Source organism: Pan paniscus, chromosome 16 (assembly GCF_029289425.2).
Source record: "Pan paniscus chromosome 16, NHGRI_mPanPan1-v2.0_pri, whole genome shotgun sequence".
NCBI lineage: Eukaryota > Metazoa > Chordata > Mammalia > Primates > Hominidae > Pan > Pan paniscus.
The window spans coordinates 21949545-21976111 of NC_073265.2; the positions used below are offsets into that span (position 1 = coordinate 21949545).

The 26567-nt window shown below is 42.0% G+C and overlaps 1 protein-coding gene and 1 long non-coding RNA gene across 4 annotated transcripts in view; one reads left to right on the top strand and one right to left on the bottom strand.

Moving 5' to 3' along the window:
- FMN1 (formin 1) overlaps positions 1-21909 on the bottom strand; it is a 431150-nt gene extending 409241 nt beyond the window's left edge. The window contains exons 1-2 of one of the 2 annotated variants that reach the window (XM_055098140.2): positions 21781-21909; positions 7432-7496 (exon numbers count right to left, since the gene is read on the bottom strand). The gene's annotated coding sequence lies outside the window, so the exon portion shown is untranslated. Of the gene's footprint in view, positions 1-7431; positions 7497-21780 lie in introns of those variants that run through there. The other variant, XM_063596522.1, reaches the window with a different exon arrangement.
- Positions 21910-22423: 514 nt separating this feature from the next.
- LOC117975986 (uncharacterized) lies at positions 22424-26221 on the top strand. Of its 2 annotated transcripts, none has more exons than XR_004666447.3 (2): positions 22424-22562; positions 25938-26221. It is a non-coding gene; the product is annotated as an uncharacterized LOC117975986 (long non-coding RNA). The 2 variants fall into 2 exon arrangements; XR_008621025.2 differs by lacking the exon at positions 22424-22562 and adding an exon at positions 22573-24523.
- The last annotated feature ends 346 nt before the right edge of the window (positions 26222-26567 follow it).

The window sequence follows — 26567 nt, forward strand, 5'->3', positions numbered from 1 at the left end:
ATGTAGTCCCAAAGTCAATAGTCCTCTAAGTATAGCACACTGAGTAGAGATTAAAGACTGTCAATATTCTAGCTTATCAGAAAGTGTTTTTAAAAATAGAAAAAAAGAAAAGAGAAAGCACAGGATTTCAGTAATGTTGCAGAAAATATGAAGGATAATGAATCAAAGAATGTGACTTTAGGAAGAAGAGAATAGGGAAGGGAGTGAGAGGGAGGCAACAGTTAGAAAGCATGCAGTAAGCACAAGATTGATCTTGCCAGAGGTTTTCTAATACAAGGGCAATACCATATATCCCACAGAACAATGATGGAGCAGCTGAAGAACCTCATAATAAAGTTGTTATATATCAGGGTGACCCCTGTGCCTGACCCCAGTCTGAGATATCCAGTCTACTTCTTTGTGAAACTGATGAATAAGGAATCCTTTATAGGTTTATTACACAACTAGATAGGCAGGGAGACAGTTTTGAGATTGGAAGTACAAGGAGGAGGACATAATTGGTTACAAGAACCTGGGGAAAGAGGGGAAGTTGTCAGTAAGGTGGATGAGGTGAGAGAGAAAGATAAAGACAATGAAGAAAAACAGTATCTGGCTCAGACAGAAGAAAGAAGGTAGAAGTTTCTTAGTGTTTGTAAAAAACTTTATGAGACCACGAAACCAAGCAGTGCTGCTTCAGGGCCCAGGTGAGAAAGCATGCTTGGTGTTAGAGAAGGGACCATTCTCCCCCATGCCCCATCTACTTCCTTCCCTAAGAACTCAAAATGGTCAATGGAAAAGTCTGCTGTAACCAGCATAGCACCATTTTAATGCAGGGCACCAGAGGCCAGAACAAGATGCTGTGAGGAGGAGGATAGAGGAAAATATGATTGGTCCAATTGGTGAGCACAAATGAAACTTCAGGAAGTAGGCCAGGCACGGTGGCTCACGCCTGTAATCCCAGCACTTTGGGAGGCCAAGGCGGGCGGATCACCTGAGGTCAGGAGTTCGAGATCAGCCTGGACAACATGGTGAAACCCTGTCTCTACTAAAAATACAAAAATTAGCCAGGCGTGGTGGCAGGTGCCTGTTATCCCAACTACTTGGGAGGCTGAGGCAGGAGAATCGCTTGAACCCAGGAGGTGGAGGTTGCAGTGAGCCGAAATTGCGCCACTGCACTCCAGCCTGGGCAGCAAGCCTCTGTCTCAAATAAAAAATTTAAAAAAAAAAAAAGAAAGAAAGAAACTTCAGGAAATAACCGAAGGAGCTTTTAAGCGGTCAATTAAATCCTATGTAAACAGGAAAGAACTAAGTTTCAATATAATATGTATTATTATTATTAATGTGGCCTCATTGGAACCTATAAACAACAATTTCTGGGTTATTAAGCTTATAGAGGATGAAGAAGGAGTAAGTGACACAGAAAAGGATATCAAAAAGAAGCAGCTCAATGAAAAATATTATTTTCTTTTCCCAAAGAAAAGAAAAGAAAAGAAAAAACATCCAAATGAAATGGGTTTCTTTGGAAGGTTTGCTATCATTGAACATTTTCAAGTGCATGTTGATGACTACTTGACAGAAATTCTAAGGAAATTCTGTTTCCACAGACCTGTAAGTCCTTCTTAATACCTCCCCCTCTCAGATTCCAATCCATTACTAGATCCGATTGATTTTACCTCTGTGTGAAAGACCATATGCTTGGATGAGTTGGCCTTCAGAACCGCTTCCATTCTGAGCCAGTATTTTGTGTACATTATGTTATACAATCTTCTTGAAAAGGCAAAGAATGTTTGCTCTCTTAAGCTATATTCCATAATACTCCAAATCATAAATTTTTCATTTCTAATACAAAGTAGACCCCAATCATCAACATTTTTTTTGATTCAGTTAATTAGACAATTCCTTAGCACACATAATTTGATCCACTGATACTTAAGGGATCAATCAAGTGTTTCTAGCCCCAATACTAGCCATTATATTCTTGAGAGCATAGGATCATATTCAGCATATATGATGTAGTTTTCCATGTTGCCAACTCCCATACTGTGAATATTACCAACGACAAGATCCCTGTGTAACCCATACTTAGACTTATATAATAGCGGGACAATCAGAAATCTTTCCGCATTCCACACTTTAGTGTTTCCAACAAGCCAAGTGCAATTCTTCAATTACATCAGGATTTCTTTTTCAAATCTGGGTGCCAACCCACAGGGCTAGATAGGGAATTTGTTACACTGAGAACTTTTAGAAAGAATTTTTCTTATCACATCTGCTTTAAATAGTAAAACTAGTTTCCTTTCAGAGGAGGAAACGATTTTTTTTTTTTTTTTAGACAGGGTCTCACCCAGGCTGGAAGGTGGAGTGCAGTGGCATGATCATGGCTCACTGCAGCCTTGACATCCGAGGCTCAAGCAATCCTCCCACCTCAGGCTCCCAAGTAGCTGGGACTATAGGGGCATACCACAATGCTCAGCTGATTTGTTTTTTGTTTGCTTGTTTGGTTGGTTGTTTTTGTTTGTTTGTTTTTGTTCTTGTTTTTTACAGCCAGGGTTTTGCCATGTTGCCCAGGCTGGGGTCAAATTCCTGGGCTCAAGTGACCCGCCTGCCTTGGCCTCCCAAAGTGCTAGGATTACAGGCGTAAGCCACCATGCCCAACCTGAAGGAATTATTCTTTAAGAGCTAGGATTTCAATTATGGAGACTTCCTAGGTTATTTCAAGGGAAAGAATTGACATTCTGGAAGAAAACCTCCTCACTCTTCTAAGTTTTACCATCTATTTTCTTCTTTCACTACCTCTATTTTGAAAGAAATTCAAGAAGGTAGGGAGCCCCTATTTCTCTATATCTCTTCCCATTTCCTTTGCTTTTAAATAAAGAAATGAATCTTCAAAAACTAAGCTTAGAACACTTTACACAGTGTGGGCTATATATTTTCTGGCCTGACAACTGCTAGGTATGGCCTCAGTGAAGTCAAAATTTAGTGCCCATTAAAGCAGAGAAAGCTGAAAAACAGCACTCTTCCCATCCCACACACACACTTAGAGAACTTTTCACATGGATGCCAAAATCATCCAAGAAATTCTCAACCATATATTGTTCCCTTCAAATAAAGGGTTCTGCCCCAGTCAAATATTTTTTATTATTGTCAAAGTTGAACTGAGGCTACAATGCCTCAAAATTCCATAATGCCTCATACTTTCTTAAGGAACCTCACATACATAATTTTATTTAAATAAGCAATTTATCTGAATATTGTAGGAAGATCAATATGTAAAGATGTGAGACATGTGAATTTTGCTGAAGAAAGTTTGAGAGAAACAGTCAGTTAGAGGGCCCCAAAGCAAATGGTACATTTTCCTTTTAAAAATCATTCCTGAGAACCCCCCAGGTGCAGTGTCTCATGCCTATAAACCCAGCACTTTGGGAGGCCGAGGAGGGTGGATCAAGAGGTCAGGAGTTCAAGACCAGCCTGGCCAACATGGTGAAACCCTGTCTCTTCTAAAAATACAAAAGTTAGCTGGGCATAGTAGCACATGCCTGTAATCCCAGCACTTTGGGAGGCCAAGGCAGGCAGATCACAAGGTCAGGAGTTCGAGACTAGCCTGGCCAAGATAGTAAAACCCTGTCTCTACTAAAAATACAAAAATTAGCCAGGCTTGTTGGCAGGTGCCTATAGTCCCAGCTACTTGGGAGGCTGAGACAGGAGAATTGCTTGAACCCGGGAGGCAAAGGTTGCAGTGAGCCAAGATCATGCCACTGCACTCCAGCCTGGGTGACAGAGTGAGACCCTGTCTCAAAAAAAAAAAAAATCATTCCTGGAGTTCCCACTACTTGTCAGACATTTTCCTCCACACTATTTCACATGGATAATTTGTCTTTAAGCACCTCTAACCAGCCTCTTTATATTTCCTTTCTTCTCACTTGTAATACTTTCTCTTTCCTGCCCCTATGAAAATTCACTCTAAAAATATGACTAGATATAAATCATTTCATTCTCGACTATATATGTTAGCCATCACCGGAAGATTTTCATTTTCAGGGTCACCCTGTCAGTGGAGAATGACAGGTTGTGAAGTCAATTAAAGGAATCCAGCTTCACTTAAATAGAAGTATTAATATGGTCAGGGGTCTTCGCAGATGGCAAAGTCCTAATGCTTCTACCTGCAGCTAAGACACTGCTTAAGAACATCACGAGTGTTTCTATGCTTTGGTTCTCAAGCAAAAGATGAAGGAACAGTCTATGCCTTTAAATAATTAAGATAATTACTGCTGCTTAGTGATCACTCACCACGTACTGGCCACTCTTCCAAGGGCTTTACCTGTTTTAACACATTGATTTTTACAGAAAAGCCTATGAAGTAGGTACTATTATTATCTCCATTTACAAGGAAGAAGCTGAGGCACAGGAGGGTAACTTGTCCAGGGTCTCACAGCTAGTAAGCTGCTGAGCTGCAATTTGAACCCAGGTGCTTTGACCCAGAGCCCTGGCTCTTGAAATTCCTTACAGGACTGATTGGGGACAACAGGTCTCATTCAGAAAACAGGCCTACTCATTTACTAATTCCTCTTCTTTAGGTCATAGAATATGGAGCACTCACAGCATGTACAACTGGTCTAAGACTGATCAGTCTTCACCTGAGATGGTTTCTACCAGGGCAGGGCAAACTAAGAAAAAAGCAGTGTCAGAAGGCTTGGACTCAAGTCCAGCTTTGCCAATTACTAACAGTACTCTTGTGCAAGTCACTTAACCTCATTGCACCTCAGTGTCCTCATCTGTAAAAAGGCCTTTTGTTCTCCCTACTTACAGTGCAATTCCATAGTCCCCCCTGCAAAGAAATGAAACCCACTCACCAAATTACTTTTCTAGGTAGACAGTAAATTCAGGGCACAAATAGGATCAGAACCCAGATTTCCAGAGCCAAAAGAGATACCACAAGACAGTAAGGGGTGAAAACAGGCAAAGGAAATGGTGTAAGAAATTTAGATATGAGAAGGCTGGGTGCAATGGTTCATGCCTGTAATCCCAGCACTTTGGGAGGCTGAGGCGCATGGATCACATGAGATCAGGAGTTCGAGACCAGCCAGACCAACATGGTGAACCCCTGTCTCTATTAAAAATACAAAAAAAATTAGCCGGGCATGGTGGTGCATGCCTGTAATCCCAGCTACTTGGGAGGCTGAGGCAGGAGAATTGCTTGAACCCAGGGGGCAGAGGTTGCAGTGAGCCGAGATTGTGCCATTGGACTCCAGCCTGGGCAACAAGAGCAAAATTCTGTCTCAAAAAAGAAAAGAAATGTAAATATGAGGCGGGTACAGGCAGGAAGAAGCCAATCCTTCATCAGGAATATGAAAACTAGAAAAAAAGCAAATGAAGTATCAAAAATAAGTAACAGCACTGAATGTAAAAAAATTTAAATGAATGAAAAATGAATGAACTAATCAATGCATGTTATTTCCACTTCTATTCTAGAAGAACATTCACTGTTAGCTTAAATGAGACCCAGGACACAGTCACCGCTTCACTCCAGCACTTCCAAGGTTTTTCTTTCTGCTTTGATCCAAACGCTATTTGCACTTAACATGTACCATCTGAGGAGGTGCCTTTAATCACTCCCTCCTGGCCTGTGTATAAAGGCAAAAATTTTCAACTTGAGACTGTCTTGGGCTTTTATCTGCCAGTCTCAATGGTTTATGATGTCTCCATATCCTGCTCTTGGTCTCAAGTCTGTTTAGCTACCTCTGTTAGATTGTTTTGTCCAATCCTAACCATGCCCATGAACTTACACTTTTGGTTTCCTTGAGGCCTATTCCTCATAGTCTTGAAGGCAAGGGTTTCCCTCCCTCCTTAACCCCTAGCACAGCTTTAGGACTATACTGCCTCGGTTAAAATCCCAGCTCTTCCACTTAGCACATTACATAGTTATGTAATCTTTGTGAGCCTTAATTTCTAATCCCTAAAGTTAGTCAATACCTGATAGATATACTGGCATTCAGAATACAGTGACTGGTACATAGTAAGTACTACTATTATGTGCTGCAGACCCTCATTATTCCAGAATAGAATCCCAATACACCCTGCCTTCTATTGGCAATGAACCTTTTGCAATGTATTGTTCCTATTTGATTAAAGCCTCTCTAAAGGGAAGACTGTCATTGTCACCATCTTTGTATTCCCTTCAGTACATAAAACATGACACATATTCAGTAAATAGCGGATTAAAATGTAATTATCTAAAGATACAAATCCAACCTGCGACTCTGCCTGAAAATCCAAGCATATTATTATTTGTAGCCAGCAATAATGATTAATGACAGCTTGATCTTTACTTTCCAATAAACACAACAATTAAAGTAGACAATAAAATCATAATTAGGAACAAAATTGGCTTTCCACCATTAGAACATATATCAAGGAGAGAAAAATATGAACAGTATAAAAATTCAATAGGAGAATAACAGAATAAATTGATACCAAACTTTCCATTAAAAATCAAATTTAAATGGCAGTAGGAAATGTGAAAAGTAAAGAAAAAAAATTTTAATGCTCTCAGATACTAAACAAGGGAAAAAAATGGATCTATGAAATGTTGATCCATCCCTGATAGAAAAATGAAAGGTATGATTTCAGGATTCTAACATAAACTGAAAAAAATATATTTTTGCTCTTCCTTTTGCCTGAACTGCCCCAGAATCTTTATGACTCAATCTGGGGGTACCTTTAGATATCTGCTCAAATGATGCCTCATTAGAAAGGCTTCCTTGGTCACCCAATTTAAAATAGTGCCTACGGCCACCGTCATTGTTGAGTCCCTTTCCCTGAGGCATCTGTCTCCATGGAACTTGTCATCTGCCATATTATATTTCTATGGGTTACATTCTGTCTCCCCTACAACTATAGAATGTAACTGTCATGAAAAGAGTTTTGTTCACTGCCATGTCCTATGTTTCAGAGATTAACTAGAAAATCATGGGTGATCAATAAAAATCTGTCCATTGAGTGAATCACTTATTAATACAAATATTAACAAATATATATGGAAAGTGTTTAAAATAGTGCCTGGCACATAGTGGGCCCAGTTAGCTATTTTTAATAGGAATAGAAATAGTAGCATTCCTTCCTTGCTTCTTTTTGATTGATTGGTAAGAAAAGTCTTCTGCCTTGAGTGACTAGAAAAAAGTAGGAAGCCTTAGATAAGTAAGGAGCTGGGAGGCAGCTTTGAAATCAGGAGCGTAAATACTTACTTTATTTAGGGGACAACTGGAATTTACTAATCTGCTCTGTAGTACAGCATGGGCAAAGAGCAGCTTTAGTGGAATTAACATAACAATGTGGGAGGAAAAACAAGGCAGGAATCAGAACCCTGTGGGTGAAAACATTGCACAGAAGCCCAGGGCCAGAGCACAGCATGTCAGTCAACAGAAGCTGCTGCCATGACTTAGTCCACCTTCTTACCTAGATCAGCCTTCGCTTGGGCAGGGTCCAGATGCGGAGATGTGAAAAACGTGATGCCACCAGGCCTGTGTAAAAAAAAAAAAAAAATCAAGGCTCACCTGAAGTAATTTGCACATTAGGTGTGTATGTGTTACTGTGTTTCTTATATATATTAGGTGGCTAATTTGAAGGGGCTTTCAGAAATTGGGGATCACAATGCTGACCCTTTAAGGTCTTCTGGAGTAAGTCTAGGGAACAGACGATCCTGCCTCTTCCATGAGATAACCCCAATCTCCCACCTAAACTACTGCCTAGCATAGGGTAACCAACCATGCTGGTTTGCTTATGATTGAAGAGTTTCCAGGATTCAGACATTTCAGTGCTGAAACCAGCAAAGTTGCAGGCAAGCCAGTACCAGTTGGCCATCCTGTATCCTTGTAAGCCTGCGTATGCTCATCTACTTAGTGTTCACACTGCAATGAGAACAATCATTTAAAACAAATCTGGCCACATCGTGCCTCAGCTAGTCACACACAGCCAGATCCCTTCAGAGGCTCTCCTGCTGCTTTTTTTTTTTTTTTTTAAGACAGAGTCTCACTCTGGTTGCCCAGACTGAAGTGCAGTGGTATGATCACGGCTCACTGCAACCTCCACCTCCAGGGTTTCAGCCATTCATCTGCCTCAGCCTCCTGAGTAGCTGGGATTACAGGCCAAGTGCTACCACACTCAGCTAATTTTGGTACTTTTAGTAAAGAGGGGGCTTCACCATGTTGTCCAGGATTGTCTTGAACTCCTGACCTCAAGTGATCCATCAGCCTTGGCCTCCCAAAGTGCTGGGATTACAGGCATGAGCCACCATGCCCGGCCTCTCCTGCTCTTAAGACAGATTTTAGCCCTTATCATGGCCTGAAAGGCTCTATGTGGTCGGGCCCCTACCGATTTTTCCAGCTGAATTTTTGCATCACACCCCAGCCAGTTCCCTTTTGGGGGCTCACATGAGGCCACTCCCTTCTGCTATAAGGGTTCCTTGCATGATGTTCCTCCTGCATGGAATATGATACCCATCTCTCTTTCACATAGTTTTACTTCTAAAAATTTTTCAGATCATTTTACTCCTAAACTGTTTTCATATAGTAGCTCCATAACTGTCACTTTTTCTGAGATGTCTCTCCTGCCTCTTCCGAGCAGACAAATCCTCTTCCATGCCCTTTGGGAGCTGCAGCCACTGCTGTTGGCGCCCACCATATACTCTTGACATGACCTCCACACACAAAAGCTGCTCGCTGCAAACACCTGTGACTTTCTGCCCGATGGCTTTTTTACTGCACGTGGAAGCACCTTCCCCAGCACACAGGATGGTATCAGATGAGATTAGAGCAACAGGTAGGAGTCAGATCAGGGAGACTTTCGGGGCTGTGATATAGAGTCCAAATTTTATTCTAAGTTCAATGGAAAGTTACTGGAGAGTTTGCATTGGGGAGAGACAAGATCTGATTTTATTCTTTTCTTTTTTCTTTTTTTTTTGAGATGGAGTTTCCCTCTCGTTGCTCAGGCTGGAGTGCAATGGCGTGATCTCAGCTCACTGCAACCTCTGCCTCTCAGGTTAGAGCGATTCTCCTTCCTCAGCCTGAGTAGCTGGGATTACAGATGCCTGCCACCATGCCTGGCTAATTTTTTGTATTTTTAGTAGAGACAGGGTTTCACCATGTTGGCCAGGCTGCTCTTGAACTCCTGACCTCAGGTGATCTACCTGCCTTGGCCTCCCAAAGTGCTGGGATTACAGGCATAAGCCACCATACCCGGCCCGTGATTATATTCTTAAAAGGTCACTCAGACTGCTATATGGAAAATAGATTGTGAAAGGGTACATCTGGAAGCAGAGAGAAGCCAGTCGGGAGGTTAGTGTAGTAGCCAAGATTATTTTTCTAGCTGGAATCATTGGAAGTACAACTGAAAGCATAATAAAAAGTGGCTTTTTGTAACAGCAGCAGGAGCCTTAAAGTCTAGGGTCAGCTAAGAAAGCAACTTACCTAAGAGGTCCTCTGAAGTCTGGCTCATTCAAGTGGGTTCTTAGAAATGGGTGAAAATCTTACTCTTCTCACGCATAAAGCAGGGATAATGAAAAAAATGTTTGAGAAACACTGTTCTAGAATCTCAGGCAGGCTGTAGGCTCATTTTTAGGGCCATCCATTACTCTTAAGCTGGCCTGGAATGGCCCCTGGCCTCCTGGACTAATAGCCCTAGACCTGCCCTATCACCTCACATTTCTTCGGCTCTGTACAGACACTGACTAATTCACCTACTCAGTGGGAAGATGGTCCAGTAAGATAAGATGGTCTATTTTCAAGTCAGCCTCTCTAAACACAGATACTCCTGTTTGGACACCCTCGAGGTATACAAGTGAAGGAAGGAAGTGTTAGGAGTTACATAGGGTAATGCAGATACCATGCATCTCAGCGGGATCTCTCCTTCCAGGTTTCATGCTTCTGTTTCTGCCCAGGCACCATCTACCTCTCACTGGATGAATTCCTATGTGTTCAACAGAGCCCAACCACAAATGTCACCCACCCTGGAAATCCAGGAGGAAAAAAATTTATTCCTTTTTTTGAGCATCCAAAGCACTCTGTAAAAATGGCATTAACAGCTACTATTACTTGAGCACTTGTGGCAGGCATTATGATAAACATTTTGCCTGAATTATTTCATTTAATTTCCCCATTGTTAACCCCTTTTTACAGACAGGAAACTGGGGCTTAGAGCAGCGAAGGGGCTTGCTCAGTGTCAGAAAACTAATAAATGGCAGAATGAAGATTCAATACCAAGCAGCCTCTTCCCCTCTAGACCTTAAATACACTGTCCTATGACTTACACCACTGTATTATAATCAGCAGTTCACGTGCCTCTTTCCTCTATTACTTCCACCATAAATGACCAAGGTCTGCTGTCATGAAAAGAGAATGACTTTTACAATCAAACCCTGTTGTATAACTTTAGGATATTACTTACTGAGACTCAGCTTCCTCATTTATAAAATGGAGAAAACAAATGCCTACCTAATAGGTTGTTGTCAAGATAAAATTAGATAGAACTTTTAACGCACTTACCACAGTAAGTGGCACATAAATGCTCATTCAATTAAACAAGTATTATTTGAGGGCCTGTGGAATGCCAGTCCTTACGATGGACACTGAGGATAGAGAAATACCAAAATGTCTCTCATGGAGCTAACACATGAGAAATTTAATATATGTTGATTGCTCTTAATTCTTGAGGACAGAGACTGTGTGTTACTCATCATCGAATTTCTATAGTTCAATCATGCCTAGCACCGAGTAGACACTCAATAACATTTTAGTGAATTAGTAATAATGGGTTACATAATTTCATACACCCAAAGTAGTGGGGATTATGAATGACTGTTTCAAATTGGTGGGTTGACATTTATCAAACAGTAGGAAGAATTGAAAGCAAAGTACAAAAATAGCACACCCAGAGGTTGTAGGCACTAAATTCATTTAAGCACAGAGTTACTACTAAATAACTTTCAAAATATTCTCAGGACAAAATGGAATGTTATAACCTGAATAATATAGAAATAATAATAACACATCTAATACTCAGGAGGTGGGGAGAAAAGGTGGGGAGGATGTTTCAAAAGTGTTACTCTTTCAAGAAAGAAAGTCAATTGATACTGTCTAAAGAAGACACTAATTTATAAAAACAGCAATATAATCACAATGACTTTAACTTCATGATTTTTTTTTGGCCAGAGAAATTTTAAAAATATATATATATCTCAAGGATATATCTTGAAATAAGGTAAACTTATTGGTTTGACCATTCTTTTAGTTTCAATTCAGTTTCTTTTTATTGCTTGAAATTCAAGAAAAACGAATGTATTGTTTTTGTTATAAACAGCATCTCTATTCATTTTTATAAAAGCATTTCTACCTAAACATCCATGCAGGTAGATTCATAGAGAGACAGACAGACAGCTGTCTGAAATGATATTACCTAAGGTTAACAATTGGAATGATAGTATTTGAGATTTTTAAAATTTATCTTTGTAACGTAATGCCTTATATGAATTCTTGAAATCAACATACATCATTTTTTAAAAAAGTATTTCCTACTCTTTCTAAAGAACAAATATGGCAAGATATAGTTAATTCTTCCTGGTAGGAATATAGATCATTGTTATTTTCTTCTTTTCTACATTTCAAAAATGATTTAAAAAAATTTATATCAGACTGTACATCCATAAGTAAATTTCTTCCCTTTTAATTTAGATCTTTTTTTTTCTTTTTTTTTTTTCCCTGAGACAGAATCGCACTCCTTCACCCAGGCTGAAATGCAGTGGCACAGTTTCAGCTCACTGCAACCTCCGCCTCCCGGGTTCAAGCATTTCTTGTGCCTCAGCCTCTCAAGCAGCTGGGATTACAGGTGGGTGCCACCACACTCAGCTAATTTTCATATTTTTAGTAGAGATGGGTTTACGCCATGTTGGCCAGGCTGGTCTCAAACTCCTGACCTCAAGTGATCTGCCCACCTTGGCCTCCCAAAATGCTGGGATTACAGGTAAGAACCACCGCGCCCAGCTATGATTTAGACCTTTTTTTACTTATGTTGCAAATCGTATCCTTAAAATTACTTGAGAATCCAGTTTACAAAGCGGAAAAGACTATATTCTTTTGAATGCTCTTTATAAATATAATCCACTTAAGTAAATAAAGAGCTGATGAATATGCTACATTATATGTGTGCTTATATTGTTAAAGGTTTTTACATGAAGAGAGATTATGAAAAGCTTCACGATATCAGACTATGTCTAATGGGGTCATTAAGTTCAGGATTTTCAAACTAAGTGGATTTCCTTGTCCTTCTTGTTTAAAGCATGATTATTGAATGTTAGCATCTGCTTGCTGTGGTAAGTGACAAACTAGAGTAATCCAGTTCTTACCCCCAAGTTAAGAATAATAATTTAAAATACACAACAGTTGCATAGTCGTAATGTTTTGGAGGTTGTCAATAAAATACCTGAGCCACCTGTTTAGGTGCCATGGCAATATCTTTTTTCATTTATTTGGGAAAAGTTTGGGAGAAAAGTTGGTAGTCCTATTGGTTCCTTAAAATAATTCAAGGAATCTATTGTTTCCTGTAGAAATTCAGTATTCTCTGGGTTTTGTATTATTATATTAATATTATAGAAGGTGTTTTCTATTTGAGTAAAACACTGCCTGTGAAAATTTTAATTACCGTTAATTCCAATTTAGAGAATAGAAAGTAAATTTTTGTTTCCTTTACTTTTTAGAAAAGTCTTATTTCAATGAAAATTTGTAGTAATTTTTTTTTAATAAAGTAAGAATTTTTTTTTTTTTTTTTTTTTTTTTTTTTTTTTTTTTTTTTACACAGAGTTTCACTCTTGTTGCCCAGGCTGGAGTGCAGTGGCATGATCTTGGCTCACTGCAACCTCTGCCTTCCAGGTTCAAGCGATTCTCCTGCCTCAGCCTCCCAGTTAGCTGGGATTACAGGCACGTGACACCACACCCAGCTAATTTTGTATTTTTAGTAGAGACAGGGTTTCACCATGTTGGCCAGGCTGGTCTTGAACTCCTGACCTCAGGTGATCCTCTCACCTCGGCCTCCCAAAGAGCTGGGATTATAGGCATGAGCCCCTGTGCCTAGTCAGGAAGAAGTTTTTTATAAATTATATTCATGAAATGCTTTCATGCCTATTGAATTCTATAAAAATGCAGGTTGGAATTTCTAGTCTACAAGTTAATAATAGTCATAGGGAAAATGATGGAATCTTAGATTTAAAGAAAACTTAGACATTATTCATCTCATCCCACCTCCTTCCCAAGGCTGGGCCCTCTCCTTCAATGCAACCTTTGTGAATGGTTCTCCAGTCTCACCTTGAGCTCTTCTATTGCAAAGAGTTCTGTGCCCCAAAAGGAAGCCTCATGGCCTTCCAGACAGCTCTAAATGTAAAAAAAAAAAAAAAAAAAACTCTCCTTTTCTAAGTCAAAATCTATTTCCATTCATTTATTTTCATTGCTGCTTTTTTCTCACTTCCAGAGCTGCAGTGAGTATATCCAACTCCTTTCCTGCCCAATGGCCCTTTAAACACCTGACTGCCAATCATGTTTCCTGAGACACTTTCTCATGCTGAGTAAACCATCCCAGGCGCTTCAGCAAGCCCTCAAATAGAAGAGTGTTTAGCCTCGAAAATCCTACATATTTTTGACTGTTCTCTAGTTTATCAGTGACCCTGCTACAAAGCAGTGCTGACAGTTTTAAATGTTCCTCAAAAAAAAATAAAAGTGAAAGTTTTGCCAGGATCACAAATACAGTTCTTGCAACTGTCACTTTAAATTATTAGAAAAACACATCTTAAATAGCCAGATTCTATCTTACTATCTCTTCACCTATCTTAAGTTTCAGTTTCCTCTTCATCATGTTTTTCTTTCTTTGCAAATTTGAAGACCATTCTTAAGTTTCTCTTGGTTGCAAGCAAATGAAACTGATTTTGGCTACCTTAAGCAAAAAGAGAAGCATATTGAATCTCATGAAATTCATGGGCAGTTTCATAAAATCAGAGAAAGAGTAGAAAGGCCAAGAGTTGGAAGAAGAGAAAGCAGAGGCTTCCAGTGGCCTCCTGCATCAGGCTCACAGGTATCTCCCTGGAGCACTTCTCTTACTGTGACTTAACTCCAGTGACTCTTAGTCAATGCAGTCCTTCAACCCAAAACTCCAGTTTTGGGAAGACATTCCATCTGGCCCACCTTGGATCAGATTTCCAGATCCCTGGTTTAACTAGTCCTGGCCAGGAACAGAGTCATGTCTACAGGGACCCCACACCTATATATTGGGGTCATTCCCAGAGAAAAGAAAGTAGATGTGAACAAGGCAGACATCCCCAATTGCTGTACTTCTAAAAAAAGTAATATTCAGAAACATGGATATTAATCCATGTTTACTTTTATTTCTCCTTGTATTTTCCCCTTTGCTTAACCCCCACTAAGGCAGGTATTAGAATTGGAATTCATTGCATCAGGAGAGGTATGTGGTAAGGAGAAAAAGATAAATAGCCTGTGATTATTCCTAGATTGTGTTTCTCAAAATTCTAAACTCTTAGAACACAGGGAATTTCTTGAAGCATGTAAAAAGGAGTGAGATTTATCAACACAAGGAGTCCTGAAGAACCCTGAAAAAAGAATTATCTCCCCAGGGCTGTTGGGAAAGGAAGGCAAGAGGCTTGTGGATGCTGGAGGAAGGACACCCAGGCCCTACTTCCTGGCAGTGTCCCCAGAGAGGTCACAAGACCCTAGAGCCCTGCGTGCTATATCTAGGTAAGTAGGAACCATAGGAAATGTCAACAAAAGAATTCTGTGGGTCAAGCTCCAATTGGACACAGCCACAGATGACTACAACTGAGAGAGCTGGGAGAGCAGAATTACTGGGTGCTACAGAGTAACCCATGCATTCTGATGCCTCAATGACCAGAAGGTCCCTCTTCCCATGCCGTGGCACTGTCAGTCCCCTGGAGCCTTGACACAACTCTGGGGGGTGGTATAATACTGAGAAGGACTGAGGTTAAGTTTTCCACTTTTCCAGAAAGAAAAGGCTTGAAATAGAAATGAACATGGTTTCTAAAAAATAAAGAGATAATTTTCATATACCTGTCTTTGTAGATGGAGACTCTTATCTGCAAGGCTTGAATGAAAATGACAGGAGCAAAATGAAAATTGAGTAGTTCTCCTTCCTTGCTCTCTGTGAATTTGGCCCATCTTTTTCAAGCAGCTGGATTTGTACATCATGCACTGATTGAAATGCTAAAAGCCCTCTTTTTAAAAAGTCAACTTTGGCCGGGCACGGTGGCTCATGCCTGTAATCCCAGCACTTTGGGAGGCCGAGGCGGGCGGATCACAAGGTCAGGAGTTCGAGACCAGCCTGGCCAATATGGTGAAACCCTGTCTCTACTAAAAATGCGAAAAAAAAATTAGCCAGGTGTGGTGGTGCACGCCTGTGATCCCAGCTACTCAGGAAGCTGAGGCAGGAGAATTGCTTGAACCCAGGAGGCAGAGGTTGCGTTGAGCCAAGATCATGCTGCTGCACTCCAGCCTGGGCGACAGAGGGAGACTTTGTCTCAAAAAAAAAGTCGAGTTAGCATTTTTTTCAAATCCTCTTGTTATTCATGACCTTAGTGTTCCTGAAGCTGTTGCCCTGGGTCCATGTCATACCTTTCTATACATAGTCTTAGACTATATCTCCCTTTCCTCTCTTCTGTGTGTTTCTTCCTTCTTAGATGTGGTTCAGGCAGAAGCACCCTGCACAACTACTTTGGAGTCTTCAGCTACGTCTCCCTTTTGCTTTATCATTTGCCAAGTTTGTGACTATGATATCAGAATTTTGTTTTTCTTAATAAATTCTGTTAAGTTCCTGAATTTAGCTAATGGTGCTGCAATGTGGCAGCTATTGATACATTTTAACAAAAGATGAAGAAAAAGAAAAAAGTCAAGACCTAGAAACTGAGTCTGAGAGTTGACTGCCTTCATTTTCGTAGGCTGCAGGGCTGTTACTTCCTAAAGAGAAGTTGAGTGATGTAATGAACAAAGCCCAGGGAGTCAGGTGACCTGGGTCTATTCTTGGCTGTGCCACTGACCGTGTGTGACCTTGGGCAAGTCACTTTTAATCTCCCATCTCAGTTTTCTCCACTGTATAACTAGAAAAATATCTTGTCACTTCACTAGAGAAAATTTGGGCATAAGAGTTACTGTTGCTCGCTGCTTGAAAAAACATTAAGGTTTTTTTTTTTCAACCTACCACAGTCTTCCTTAAGATGGTGTGGTATCATGGAGTTTCAGTTCTTCAAATATCGTGAAAATTAGAATTAAATTACGTTTTCGGAGCTTAAAATTAGGACCAGCTGAAAATAAATCAGAGGGTGATCTTAACACAAGGCCAGTACCTCCATTAAGTGTGATATGTTTTATTCATATTTACTTGGGGTTGGATGGGTAGGAAAGAGGGAAAGCCCGGCTAGTCTCCTGTAAGTAGAAGGTAGAGGCTGCTACAATAGAAATAGAAATAAAGAGAGATGGGGACATTGGCAAACAAGGACAGGACTGATGCCAATTCTGTAGATGAAATCCATTTTCTGCAGAACTGTGGGCTTTTAAAAAATTATTTGCAAAGCTCTCCAAATATGAGCTAGGCTTAGAAAATTTTCTAAAGTGGCTGCCTTCATCTAAAAAGAGAAAGGAGAATAATTTTAATGCCTAAAAAAGCAACTCTTGCTTTTCACTATATTCATACCCAGCATACTGAACTTTATTTATGGTTTATCCTGCTTTGTAAGTTTAAAACATGATAAAGCCAGGAATGTTCTCTGTGGCTTAGGCTTACTAGAGCACAGATAGAAAATAGAATGCAAGCCTAGCAGGTATATACTATCCAGATTCCATTGAGAGCCGGCCCCGTAAGCAAACACATTAATCTCTATGATCCTTGATTTCCTCATCTGTAGGAGAGGTACAGCATCATTTACCTACTTCACACAGGAACCAGCAGATTACATAACCAAAGAAAGGAATTTAAGTCTTCTGTATTAAGCCAAGGATGGACACAGAGAAAACATACAACTCATGCTCACTTGAGTCTTGCCCTTGGCATAGACTTTGAGGACATTTTTCTCAGAATAGAGCATCAACAAACTACATGGACTCCATGGTGTAACGGTGAGAAATCAGCTTTATTAGTACGCACAGGTCTGAGACCATAGGGATGTGCTTTCGGTCAGTGAAGAGATCAAAGCAGCAATGCACACTTTGAATATGGTAGCAAAGATTTTACTCACTGCCTCTTGGGGACTGAACACATTTAAACATAACAATGTTTGCTCAGTTGTAATTGTCACAGAGGAGGAAGACCATTAAACACTGTGACAGCAGTTCTTCCCAAATACTTTCTCCATTCTGGCTCAGCAATCCTTACAACAGCAAAGAGCAAAAAACCTGCTCTTTAATACTTAGAAGTATTATCTTCTCTACTGAGAAGAGACTGAAAAGAGTTCTTGAAACTCTAAAGAAGAGATTTTAGAGAACATGAGACAGTGCTACAGTCACCTGTGTGCTGCTCAAAAGATGGCATTCATTCAATTTCATTTGAATTTCATTTGTGCAAATATTAAGGTTTTGGAAACCATGAGGTTTCCCAAAATTACTATGGTGAGTGAATCACCAGGGAGGGCTTCTCCCAATAAGTAGACAGTTCTCTTTCTCTTTGAAAGGTCCATATTTTTCCTTATGTTTCACAGAGGACATCATTGGAGAAAGCACCTAGGCCTAGATGAATGTGGATAGATACTCACGTGGGGGAAAAATGGAAAAACAGGGCAACTATGGCTAAAGGAGTGTTTAACAACAAGCACTGCTGTCTGACGCATTTCTAGACTACTAGTCTTCAGATCATATCATGTTCTCTGAGCTTCTTTAACAAAAACATGAACTAGAGCACTCATACTGGAAGGCCTGTGGCAGGGGTGTGAGTACTAGTATCCTGGCAGCAGCATCATAATGGTGTCTCCTGCCCCACTTTTACAGCCTTGTCTATCCACCCAGTCAGCATTCTGGCGGTCCCTGCTACTTCTCCATTAATGCCCAGATCCTGATGACAAACATGAACGTTAAAAAGTCCTGGCTGGCCGGACGTGGTGGCTCACGCCTGTAATCCCAGCACTTTGGAAGGCCGAGGCAGGCAGATCACAAGGTCAGGAGATCGAGACCATCCTGGCTAACACGGTGAAACCCCGTCTCTACTAAAAATACAAAAAATTAGCCAGGCGTGGTGGCGGGCACCTGTAGACCCAGCTACTCAGGAGGCTGAGGCAGGAGAATGGCGTGAACCCGGGAGGCGGAGCTTGCAGTGTGTCGAGACCGCGCCACTGCACTCCAGCCTGGGCAACAGAGCGAGACTCCATCTCAAAAAAAAAAAAAAAGTCCTGGCTACCTCCAAAATATTTTGCCCAATAGCCTGTCACGTGGAAGACCACAGTAAAAAAGCGTTTCATTTGAAAGGTGTTCATCATTAGCAGTGACCTATGACACTTTAGAAGGAAGAGATAGGCATAGTTCGAATAAGATGGAACATAAAACAAGTCAGTATCAAGTTAAGGAAATAGGAGGTGTGTTGGTTAAAGAAAAAAAAACTTAACTAGTAGTCTGCTTCCTAGAGAGATGCATTACAGAGATCATGGTCATTTCAGGCCAGTGGGGAGGTAAGGATGTCCACAAGGAGGATCAACTCTCTTCTCTCTCCCTCATCCTCAAACATGCACTAAGGCAGTATTTGCTGAAAGCGTAGATAAACACAGAAATCCAGGTTACTCTGGGAGATTGTTTACTTTTAGCCAGGGAACTTGAGAAACATAAGTGAGAGGGAATGCTCCATTTCTCAGACCCTTGCTTTTATGCGCTGACAAGGTAAAGAGGTTTGTTTCCTTCTTTACATCTCCCCGCTTTAGTAATTACTATTTTACAGAGCATGGGGTTGATGCTTTGTCAGCACTTCAGCACAGACACTAAATACAGAGATGCTTCAGTTCCTTCACAGTGCCAGCCTGTTGGTGCAAGCTTATATTTGCTGCAGGAGAATACAATTCCCATGGTTTAGCGTCTCTGCAAGATCAGGCAAATCAGATTAACAGCTGTAATTCTGTCAACACAGGCTGGGACCTGTTGAGAATTAAGCTGATATTTAAGACAGAGACTATGTACATCTAAAAATAATAGCTACTATTAAAACCAGGTCCCAACAAGAGATTATGAATAGCCCCTAAACATGGTCATACTACACAACAGTAGCATCACTGCAAGATATGAAATATCCATTATGAATTTTTACACCGATACAAAGAAAGTTTTAATAAGAAAACCATTAAAGGCAAGATCATCTAAAGCACACCACAGCTTGGGATAGTGTGCATGAATCCAAAACTTTAATATAAAACTAGACTTTGAGGCATGGTATATGAGATAGGAGAGAAGCATTTCTCAATTTTCTATCAAGGATATTTACCATCATCACATCAAGTTCCAGTCTGTCCCCATTCCTCTTCCTCTGGGAACAGCTCCACCAATTTTATGTCTGGAAAGGGAGGATGACCAGGATATGAGACCTACCCTTAGACAATCATAGGTCCTATGGGACCCCATTCCCTTGGCCGAAGCATTTGGTCTAGGCAGGGTTAAGCCTGTGACAAAGGCTTCATCAATCACAGTCAGTGCATTGAACACTCAGTGAGAAAGAAGCAGTCTAGAATAGGGCCAGAGGCCTGGAAATCTTCTCTAAAGCTGCATCTTTAACCTATCTCAACTAAGAATCGGCTAAGTACTTGTGAAGGCTGGTGAGAGAAATGCCTGTCCAAACACAGGTGGCTTCAATAGTGGCACCCCTCTAAGATGTAGTGCTATGAGGAACCTGAAGACTACCATACCCCATTTGCATCAGCTCTGACACCTAAAAAGGATAAAGACAATGGAAAAAAATGCATAATTTTTAGGAACAGAGACTGGCCTTTATTATCCTTCTTGACTAGTATTATTAATAGCAGTTACTATAAATTCCCCACTTATGTGCCAGAAACTACTGAGTATTTTACCTATATTATCTCGTTTAATCCTCACACCTTCTCCTAAGAGACAGGTAGTATTATCCCTATTTTACAGACGAGAAATTAAAATTAAAGAGGCAAGCAACTTGCAAAAATCACTGAGCTAGTCAGTGGCTGGTCCAGGATTTGAACCTATGTCTGACAGGTTTATGAGTTTAGCCATTACAATATACTGTCTCGCTACTCTTCTCCATTGTTTCCCTCCATTGAGGCCATTGCTTCTTTGTTCCTGCAATATGTCTAACTATTCATTGGTCCTGCTCCTGGACTGTAACACAGTTGAGAGAAAGGAGACTAGTGTTTAGATATCTGATCAAGAAGACCCGAGACCTCATTGATTCATTGTGGAAGCAACATCTTCCACAATGACAGTTAATCTGGTATGCAATTCTCAGCTTTACTGTTTTCCCTCCCAAAAAAGGGTTAATAAGTCTGTGATCCAAGAGATTTGCAGTAAGCCCTAGAAACAGCTAAGCAACGGCTGTTGAATCCCATTGGTGTGCCTATAAGATGCTACCTGGTGTAGAGAACAGAATATAATTCTCTCTCCTAGGAATTTAGATGCGCCCCCCCACCCTGCCAATACACACACAAGGGGGCATAGCAGATGATGGCACATGTCCCATATGCAAACATGAATAGTAAACATGCTTTAGTACAGCTGGAGCTACTGTGGCAGAAAGTCAGGTTGTCTGCTACTCGACCTGGTCTTCTTAAAGGATTGGGTCTGGACATTCACCTCTCAGTGACTGCAACTCCCCATATATACCACAGGTTCAGGCTCTGCATTCAGCCCATTCAGAGTGTGTGAGTGCTAACATGGAACTCTCCAGGAGACAGCAAGCAGAAATGTGGATGATTAAAATAAAGGGTTTTCTTTGGCAATCTCAATTGCAAATGAGGATAAGGAAAATCCTCCCAGCTCACACTCTGCTCCCAGCTACTTGTCCTTGAGTTAAATGAGGGCTTGGCTCTGGCCTCAGGGGGCAAGAGCACTGCTCGTTATTTGGTGGTGGGGGAGGGGGTTGGGGGATCCGTCAGCACTTACATGCCTTTAGAGAATCTGCCTTTACAGAACTTGAAGAGCTCTGATGGAGGAACAGAGATGCTGTGATGGTAGTGGCCTTGGAGGTGGTGGTAGTGGCAATGGTGATGATGATGATGAAAGAAGAAGAAAACGGTGATGGTAAATGTCACCTATAAACACAAGCAAAAAGCAGCAACAGATACCTTTCTAGTCATTGCCAACCATACATAGTCATGAAGCTGCTTCTGTTCCCAATGCAATCCCATTGTGGTGCTCCCCCTCTGCGCTAAACACATCCAGCTTCAAAAAAAAAAAAAAAAAAAAAGCGCTGCATCTCTCCCTCCCCCGCCCTCCACCTTTCCTGTGCCAAGCTGGGAATGAGACTGCACTGGCGGGTCAAGGGGGCTGGGACCTGAGAGTTAACGACAGGAGTTCTGTAGTGAGGAGCGTTGGGATGACCCGGAGGGCCCACCAACGTATTTGGGAGCAGCTTGGTGGGGGAGCTGGAGGAACCGACACAGAAGGGGAGGAAGATAAGCTGGCGGGGTAAATAGACTTGATGCCTCATTCCAAGAACCCTGAAAGCCACGGGGGAAGGCGGAGCAGGCAGCCTTTGGTCGGGAAGAAGAGACGGGCAGATGGCCAGCAGAACAGACAAGACTCTCTTTACCTGACCAATACTCGGGAGGCTGGTCCCGAGTCCCAGCTACTCGGGAGGCTGAGGCAGGAGGATCGCTTACGGCAACAGCCGTGGCGGCTGCAGCCTCGAAGGATGCTGCGCTCCAGTCCAGAGCCAAAGCCCAAAGGGGCAGCTGCGCCGACCTCCACCGAGGCTCCGCCCCACAGGCCACAGGCCCCGCCTTCCTAGCACGCGCCGGCCTGACGAGCTGTTTGGGGGAGGTGAGCAGTAAACTGATCGGCAGGGCTGAAGACCAGTGGAAACGTGCAGCGGCGCCCGAGGTGGCTGGGGAGGCGGGGCGGGAGGCGGCGGTGCCCAATCAGCAGCCGAGCCGTTGAGCCAGGGTGGGAAGCAGTGCTGTCCTTTGGCACCGTCTGATCCGGGCTGCGGGATTGAAGGCGGTGGTCGCTAAGCTAGGTCTAAGACGGACAGCCAGGGCGACAACCAGTCTCTCGCTACGTGTCCCCAGCTTCCCTGTTTCCGAGCGCCTCTCAAGGCGCACGCTCTGGACTTGTTCAGATGGGGGAAGGGAACCGGTCTGGAACTCCCCACTATTCCCGAGGTTCCCACGCCTCCAGATCCGGAGAGGCCGTTTCGCTCCAGTGGCCTGGCCCCCCTGCCCCCTCAGCCTAGCCGTTCTTGATCGTAAGTGCTAAAAGGAACCAAGAAGGAGAACTCAAGAATCCACACATAAGCCCAAACCCTGACAGGAGCCTTTTCCTCTCGCATCTCCCGCCTACGCTGCCTCCTAGTAGCTTTTTAACTGCTGGCGGGTAAGTTACTTTGACTGGTTTGAATTAAACGCAAAATAGGTTTAGGATGAGAAATGGGCCAGACCCTTGGCAATCTGAGAAAGAAAGACTGAGTCCGGATGTCAAGAGGCCTGGGCCTCACGAGGGAGTTTGTCTGCTTATTTGAACACCTCAGAGTTGGAGATCTTGTTACTGCTATTTCTGTGCTGGTGAATCAGTACAGACCTTGATGCCAAGGTACTGTTTTGTCCCCAAGTGTCTAATCATTACTGAAATGAACTACCTTCAAACCTTTCCTAAGAGGATTTGAGGCCTTAATGTCGTTGAGATTTGGAATGTGATTTGAGTGACACTGAGATCTTTTCCAAGTAGGTAGGCAAGAAAAGGCATTGTCTTTAATCTGCTTTTGGATAAATGCGAACTGTATCACCCATTTGGTACTTGAAGATAGAATTTTGTCCTGAATAGATTCTGTTTTCAAATAAGTAAATGGGAAAAAAATTTGGAAGGTATTTTTAAGGTGATTTTTTTCACTATTTTTTTCTAGAAATAATAGTTTATTGGAACTCTGATTTATTCTTAATCACAATATTAGCCAAACACTGATAGGCCCTTTATTTATTTGTTTAACACAGGGTCTCACTCTGTCACCCAGGCTGGGGTGCAGTGGTGCGATCTTGGCTCACTGCAGCCTCAACCCCGTGGGCTAAAGCCATCCTCCCACCTCAGCCTCCAAAGTAGCTGGGACTACAGGCGGGCACCACCATGTCCCGCTAATTTTTTAACTTTTTATTTGTAGAGACAGAGTTTCGCCATATTGCCCAAGCTGGTCTCAAACTCCTAAGCTCAAGCGATCCTCCCTTCTCAGCCTCCCAAAATGCTGAGATTACAGTTGTGAAGTGCTGTGCCTGGCTCCATAGGCACTTCATGTACATTATCTCCTTCAATCCTCATATCTTCCCCTTGTAAATTCCACTTATAGATAAGAAAACTGAGGTTCCCAAAGTTCAAGTAATTGTCCTTGGGTCACGTTCGTGTTAGGAGTAGAGTCAATACGAGGTCCGTATATCTCCTGTCTAAAAATCATCATCATCAGTTAGAAGAATAAGAAGCCTCAGTACAACTCTTAATTCCTTGATGCTTTTTTCTTTTTACCTGAAAATTGTCATAGAGGGATCCAGTTTTCACACTACTGACTTCTTGAAACCGCAGCCTCAGAAGCACCTTTAAGAGTGAAGCGTCACCTCTGACATGTGTTAGGAGCAATTGCAAGTCAACTTTGCTCATAGAAGGGAGCTGTGATTTCCTATTGTTGGGAAGGAAGTAAAATTTTGCAGGGCTTAAGTCAAACTAGGTTTTAATTGATGTAGAAATCTTTTAAAGTCCACCCACAAAATAATATCATGGTCGTGTGAGCTGAGTCCTAGAAAGGTAAAAGGATGTTAATCCAAAGTCATATTCCAGCATTGTTTCAACAGTGTTCTGAAGAAATACCTAAATCCTACTCTGGCCTTTAATCAAACCTGGAAATATGTACTTGCTCTAAGCTTGGTAGGGGGAGGGAGTAGGAGGTGTTTTAAGGAGAAAGGAGAAGAAAAATATTTTCCCAAAGAGGTTATTTATAAAGACAAAATATAAATAAGTTAAAGGTTATAGATCAATACAAAGGTATACACTAATTAACAAGTTAGTGGAGTTTTGTTTTGTTTTGTTTTGTTTTTTTTGAGACAGTTTCACTCTGTCAACCAGGCTAGAGTACACTGGTGTAATCTCGGCTCACTACAACCTCTGTCTCTCAGGTTCAAGTGATTCTCCTGCCTCAGCCTCCTGAGTAGCTGGGACTACAGGCACACACTACCACGCCTGGCTATTTTTTGTGTTTTTAATAGAGACGGGGTTTCACCATGTCATCCAGGCTGGTCTCGAACTCCTGACCTCAAGCAATCTGCCCGCCTCGGCCTCCCAAAGTGCTGGGATTACAGGTATGAGCCACCAAGCCCAGCTTGTTAGTGGAGTATTTATGTGATCGTTGCTTAATAAACAGTTACTGGCCGAGAGGATTGCATGGACCCAGGAGTTTGAGACCAGACTGGGCAACACAGTGAGACCCTATCTCTACAAAAAATAAATGTTAAAAAATTAGCTGGGTGTGGTGGTGCATGCCTGTAGTCCCAGGTACTCGAGAGGCCGAGGCAGGAGGATCACTTAAGCCCTCGCACTGCAGCCTGGGTGACAGAGCTAGATCCTGTCTCAAAATAAAAAATGAAAATTAAACAGCTATTAAGTGCCTAATATATGTTAGTGTACTAGACTCTAGGGATATCCAGTTCAATAAAGCCCATTTCCTAATGGAAATGCACAGCCTAGCTGAGAACACTCAATCTGGACCATACCTGAAGAGATCACTTTATCAACAAAATTACTAATCTTTACAACCACCCAGCAGGGTAGGTGTTATCACCACCTCAAGGCTGAGGAAACTCGGACTAGAGAGGATAGTGACTCACTTGAGGTTGCACGTTTAAGAAAAAGTCTTGACCCCAAATCATTCTGACCTGGAGGCCCACATTTTCTTTCTTTCCTTTTTTTTTTTTTTGACGGAGTCTCTGTTGTCCAGGCTGGAGTGCAGTGGCGCGGTCTCGGCTCACTGCAACCTCCGCCTCCTGGGTTCAAGCGATTCTCCTGCCTCAGCCTCCTGAGTAGCTGGGATTACAGGTGCCCTACCCAGCTAATTTTTTGTGATTTTAGTAGAGATGGGGTTTCACCATGTTGGCCAGGCTGGTCTCAAACTCCTGACCCAGTGATCTGCCCGCCTCAGCCTCCAAAAGTGCTGGGATTACAGGCATGAGCCACCAAGCCCGGCCAAGGCCCACATTTTCACAATATACCATACTGCCTTCCTAAGAGAAAAAGCTGTCTCTGAGAATCCTTACCGAAACACATTCCTCTGTGGAACATGTGAAGTAGATGATACAATGCCTATGAATTTGAAATTACTAAATTTGGTCAATTTGCTTATCAAAGGGAACCAAGAAAATGGAAATAATGGTCCTTGCCTACCTGAGGCTTAAGGTACTATTTACACATTCTCGTTTGAAGTCCCCAGGGGTAAATAGGATTTCATGGGATTCCCCATTCATTCCTGTGTTATTATATACATATATTTTAATATATATAATACATACAATTAATTTTAATGTATATTAATACATATAATTTTCATTCAATGTTCCTGGCTCATAACTCCCATAGCCATTGTTGGTCTTTTTTTATAACGCTGTGTGTGTTAGGGCTCAGGGCCAGGCCTCAGGAAACAGAATCTCTCTCCTGCCCTCTCCTTATCTGCCCCAAGGCAGGACTCTAATCTTCTCCACCTTTCTGATTGTGGGTCTTAAGAACCTCCCCACAGAGAATCCCACCCTATACACTGGGGGAAGGAATGGTGACATCATGAAGCTTCCATAAACACCCAAGAGGATGGGTTTTGGAGAGCTGAACCTCTGGAGGCTGACAGGAAGGTGAAGAAGAACTCGCATGCGCTGGGCGGATGGCACCGCTCAACTCCTGGGGACAGAAGCTCCTACGCTTGGGACCCTTGCAGACCACACCCTATATATTTCTTTATCTGGCTGTTTATTTGTATTCTTTAAAATATCCTTCTTAATAAACCAGTAAGTGTGTTTCTGAGTTCTATGAGCTGCTCTAGCAAATTAATCAAACCCAGAGAGGGAGTCGTGGGAACCCCAGCTTGAAGCTGGTTGGTCAGAAGTTCCGGAGGAACCCCGACTTACAACTGGTGGGTCATGGAGAGGGTGGTCTTGTGGGACTGAGTCCTCAACCTGGGGACTCTGACTCTGTCTCCAGGTACATAGTGTCAGAACTGAATTGGAGGACACCCAGCTGGTGTATACTGCTTCATGTCGGGGAGAAAAACCCCCACACCTTTGGCCACAGAAGGCTTCTGTGTTGATGTTCGTTGTGATGATGTGAGAGCAGAGGAAAAAGGTGGTTTGAGAGAGTTTTTCC